The following is a 5,701-nucleotide window of genomic DNA, read 5'->3' on the forward strand; positions in this document are numbered from 1 at the left end:
GCGGCGAGGCTGCGGCGCGAGCGTGCGGTCGCGGCGGCGAGCGGGCTGCAGGCCGCGGCAAGGGCGAGGCTGGGGCAGCGGGGGCGAGGCAGGGCGGCGGCGAGCTCGCGGCGAGGCGGGGGTTCGCGCGGGGCAGCTCGTGGCGGGGCTCCGGGTTATGCGCGGCGCGGCATGTCGAGTTCGGGGCGAAGCAGGACGGACAATTTGAAGTAAAAGAGGCCTTCTGCGTGTTGGGTACCGATGCCCCATATATCTGTCCGTTCCTCGAACGTCTACTAAATTGCACCCCAAACGGATAAAAACGGATGTCCGAATGGGTCATGAACGGGTCATGCGGTGGAGTTGGCATGAGAATAGGAGCATCCTAGGGGCAGGGGCACGCAGGAGGACAGGTCTCGAGCTTGAGTTGAAGGACCCGAGAAGAGACCAGCATGGGTTGGGAACCGCGGCCGATTGAATGGATGGTTGCTTAACAAACAAAAAAACATTGGTGCCACCCTTTGCCTCGCCTGGGGTTCTGGATCTCGAGCGGCTGCAGAAAGGAAGGCCCGAGCATGGGCCGCTCCTCCTCCTCCTGCCAAACAGCAGCAGCGTTGGTCCGCGCTCCTTGGTGTAGTGGCTTTGAGATTCTCACGCCGCTCGCCGTCGCAGTGACGTAAACGCCGGCCCATCCGCGCGCGTGGACGCGTCGGACTCCGCGACACGGAGATCGCTCAGTGTCAGTCAGTGAGTGAGTGAGTGGGATTCCTGCCGCTGAGTGAGTAGTACGTAGGCGTAGTAGCTAGTAGGCCACGCCTCTCTTGTCTCGTGTCGTGGGAAGGAGTATGCTATTCACAGCCATCGTCGTAGATCAAGTAAGAAAATCTACTACTACTCCACGAGACTACCTACTGTGCTGCCTTTGCTTTGTCTCATCTGTATCTACTATGCCCCATGTGTGTGTGCCTGGAGCAAGTGTGCGAGGCGAAGCACAAGTCAATGGGACAAGGGGACCGTGCCGTATGTACACCCGGTATCCACGTTTTGGAATTACTCACTCCCTGCGCTAGGTTACTCTATCACACAACGTGGGGTGTTCCAGAATTCAAGTGTTCATCGAGCAACGAAAGGTCTACAGATTTCACCGGGTTTAGGTATGGAGGGCCCCGTAGCCAGCGACGGCTCCACTCCGGCATGGCGGCATTCGCCGTCAGTGTGCGGTGCACTGATGGGCGCGGCAGTGGGTCGACCAGGACGCGGGGGCTCGCCTGTTGCGCTCCAGTGCCCCGCTTGGTACGGACGAGACTTGCCTGCTTTCCAGCGTGTGCCCATCCGTGCTCTCGCGTACGTGGCTTGATTTAATTGGAACAAAATAAAACCCGGTCTCATCCCCTTAAAATCAGAGAGGAAGATGATTAGATTAGAAAAAAGAAAGAAAAAAAGACAACCGTAGGATGAGGTGGAAGCATGGATGGGAGCATGGAAAAAGGAACAGGCAAGCCGGATCCGCTTGGTACGTACCACTACTCCCACTCGGACCAGCCATGCATGCATGCACGGACAGGAACAGCGCGATCCGTGATCCCGTATATCCAGGCGATCGCCGTACGTACGCGCTCCATCGTGCACCGCCCCTGCCAAACGTACCACGTCGGGCGCGGTGGTGAGCAGGAACAGCGGCCGTCAGGGGCCACGTCGGCCCGGCTCGCCGGATGAACAGAACAGTGCCCCGTGCAGCGTGAATTATGGGCCGAGGAGCGGGGCACTGAATGCTACACAGCTCCGGAACTCGCCGACCTGCTGGTTTCTGTTTTCGTGCATGCCGTGGTTTTTGTACACGACCGAGGTCGGCCAACGGACTGTGGACATACGTAGTACGTCCATGAGTTGGATGTACTACAACTAGAACAGGAACAGGAACACCGGCGACAGGTCCACGGCGCGCGCAGTATGCGTACAAACAAACGATCAGCTTATCTGAGGAGAGCGGTCATCTCGTCTCACTGTCGTCGTTGCAGATCAGGTTTGATTCATCAGCTTGTATCCGGTTTGGACATACATACGCATGAGTTGGATCGCTCCGACCGCCCGTATTGCGACGCTACATTCCGCAGAAAACAATACTATTTTTTTTTTGAGAATCCGCAGAAAACAATACGACGCGACGTGGGCTACTCTCAACGTGCTCTATCTCTCCAGAGTCCAGGCCCAAGAAGCCACAGATGCGAAGGAGAGAGCACGATCGATGCCCACAAAAATCTTTGGAAATGATCGGTGCGAGTTGGTGGTTGGTATAATCCGCCCAACCCAGTGGGTGGCTGCATGCATGATGCATCTAGCTGGAAATAATCAATCGCGTCCGTGCATTTTGTACGAGTGATGCGGCGGCTACAGTAGAGCGTACGTTCTGGTTGCTCAGGTCGATCGGCGGGATCGGAGTGCTAGTCGACGCAGAAGCCACATTTATTACAAGGAAAAAAGATCGCCCTCGAACTGAGCTGAAGGGGGACAAGCAGCACGGAGCATGAGATCGCATGAGGCACGCCGTGGTGCACGGAGACGGAGGGAGGAAATCAAAATCATGGCGGCACTCCACCTGGTATGGTACCGGCAGGCCACCATGGCTGCCTCTGCTGTCGGTCTGCGCTGCGCAGCCGTGGCCCATGGTGGAAGAGGTCCATGCAGCCAGGGATGGGCCGGTCGTGAACCCGTAAAGGTCGGCGCCTTTTTGACCGTGGTGATTGTGCCGATGACCTGTGCGCGCGCGATGTACAGGGAAAGGAAGGAAGCTTGTCATGACTTGGTGACGAGCATCTTTCATCCTGCTGCCACTCTGCATGTCCACCCCAAACCATGATGATCCCCTGAGCACCGCCAAAAGCGTGTTCTACTAGTACGTACCCCTACATTGTTTTTGTCTCCAAAGAAAAGTAAATCCGCATACCAAGTACGTGTGATTTGGACTTGTTTTCCCCGTTTTAGTTCAAGTTCAAAGACGAAGCACCTAGCTCAAAACGGGCAAGTGTTTTTCAAATTCTTCCGTTCTGGTTCAATTTCATAGCCAATGCACGTAGTTTAAATCAGAACAAAATGTGTTTGGTTCACAGCTTTTGAACAGAGGTAAAGATTCGTCTCTCTCATTACGTAGTTAAGAAGAAAAGTTGAATACCGGAGCGATAGGGCAGGCGTTTGCCCTCTCCAACGATTGCTTGGTTTGCTCTGTGCGCCGAGGTTCGATGGTTTCCAAGGCGGCGCGGTTCAATACCGGTTCGGTAGTCTAGGCCGCCTAATATTTTCATGTTCGTTTTCAGGTTGTGCCGTTCCCTTGGCCATTGTTTTTATCTTTTGACTTTTGTATGGGGATTTCTTCACCATCTTGTATTGATTTGACCGTTTGAGCTTTATACACAAAGCTGAGTGAAAGCCTGCTTCAAGAAGTCTCAATGCATGTTTTAATCCGTCAAGGTCTAGATTTCCATGACCACCAATTTGTTGTGCTCTACATATAAGTGTCTGTTAGCTTTTCTACCACGAGTCACATTGTTTGTACTTGTTAACGTACTTGTTAATACAAAAGCCCTCACAAGCACATGAAGTAAATCCTTCACCCCTTAAAGCAACTCTAGCAAAGTTGTCATATCAGGCTAATCACCATAATAACCGTCAATACGACGATTCTTGCAAAAATAGCACTCCAACAGAGTTGTCATATGCCTCTGAATCACTATAATTTATGGAAGGACCTCCATATATGGCCTCATAATCGTCATATTTGATGTCTCGGAGTTGTCTTTTGTAGCACACTTCATGTGACAGTTGCATGAGCCCCAACGGAAATTTCACGTGTCCCCCACCCCACATGGGATGGCAGGAAGGTTGGAAAATATGTCCCATTGACGAGTGAGTCCCACAGTTATGAAGGCTATCAATATGGCTATTCTAGCTTTGTTCTTTGCCCCGGGGACCTCCATAATGGATATGAGGCACACTCCCTATGAATACGGAGGTTTCTAGTATGGCGACTATACTTGTTCTTATGGGACGACAAGAAGAGTGTGATGATAGATTGCTAGCATGCAACTTAAAACCCAAATAAGTAAGGTGCAATGCCCCGATGATGATTTTTTGTACTTCCCACGTGGAAAGCTTGTCATTGTTTCTGTCTTCATGATGTTGGAAATAGAGAGGTAGGCCTCTATAGTGGAGAGGAAAGAATTACTCGATATGTCCATGGTGTTAAGATGCGTGCATTCGATCAATACGATGATGTTATTTTGCGAGTTGTTGGCCAAAACCAACAACTTGGGCAAAGCAAGCAAGGAGGCTTGCTAAAAGCTCAGTTTCCTCTTAATAGGCACGAAGATAGGCCAATGCCTAGACAATTCTTTCATTGAGCATGCAACAACCCTCCTCGCAAAAATGAAATAAAACATGCCATGACCCACACTAATCAAGGCTACTACACTAAAAGTATATATCACTTCTTTATGTTGATGTCATAATTTACAAAATTGGGGAGGGAGAAATCAAAAGGTTGTACATGATTTCTTCTAACTATGAGATGAAATTTGATGAAATTTGATGGATGGGTATGATACACTAGATATTAAGGCCGAATCTACTGACATCTCTATTCAAGATCAGAATGGAATGCAATAAATCCATTTAGAAATGCAAAACATCAGGTTGAAAGAGGAAGCAAAAGCTAAGCAGAGGTCTAAAGATAGAGGCATTCTAGAGGGAGATAGAAATATTTCATATTTCCATGCGGTTGCGTACTAGAAAAGAAGGAAAAACATTCCATTATGTGGATGGCCCTGATGGTCCTGTCACTAAGATAGAGGACCTCCTTAAGGTAGCTAGTAGTATGCACTTATTCAAGGCCGAAGGTAGGAAATGTGTCTCAACGAGGACGTCTTTAACTCAGAAGAGAAAGTTCAGAATGTAGAGAGTGACCTCCTGCGGTCCTTTTTTTCTTAAGAAGAGGTTAAAAGGTAGTTTTTATGACTCTTACTCTCAAGGAGGCCATGCCCTGATGTAATTCCTTTTCTATTCTATCACCAGTTTCTTCTAGGATCTACTTAACGATGATCTTAAGAACATATTTGACAAGTTTTATAAGGGTACTCTAGACATATACATGCTTAATTTTGCCATTTTTACATTAATTCCTAAGAAGCCGACGTTACTTCTATGAAGAATTTTACATAAATTAGCTTGTTTAACTATAGCTTTAAAATATTCACTAATTTTTTAACTCGTGGGGTTGGTGTCATTTTGCAACGACTGACTACTAGTAACCAATCCACCTTTCCGAAAGGTAGATTCATTTCGCAAAGTGTAGTTACTACACATGACGTGATGCATTCAGTCCATTCTTCTAAAGAGCAAGGACTGGTGCTTAAGTTTAGACCATGCAAAGGACTTTGTCAACCTAGATTTCTTTGGAGAATTGTTACACTATACAGGCTTTGGTGGTAAGTGGTCCTCTTGGATCCACAAAACTACTCATGGGGGGAAGGGGTCTGGTGGTGTCAAACAATGGTTGTGAGAGTAGATTCTTCAGTACTGGAAAATGGTTTAGATAGGGGACCCCCTTTTGCCCCTTCTCTTTAATCTAGTGGTGGGTGTTCTTACTAGGATGTTAGTGCTACCTCTTGAGCTTGCGTTGGTTTTTCCCTAGGAAAGGGTGATGCAGTAAGGTAGAGTAAGTATTTCCCTC

This window comes from Triticum dicoccoides, chromosome 2A (genome assembly GCF_002162155.2).
Source record: "Triticum dicoccoides isolate Atlit2015 ecotype Zavitan chromosome 2A, WEW_v2.0, whole genome shotgun sequence".
NCBI lineage: Eukaryota > Viridiplantae > Streptophyta > Magnoliopsida > Poales > Poaceae > Triticum > Triticum dicoccoides.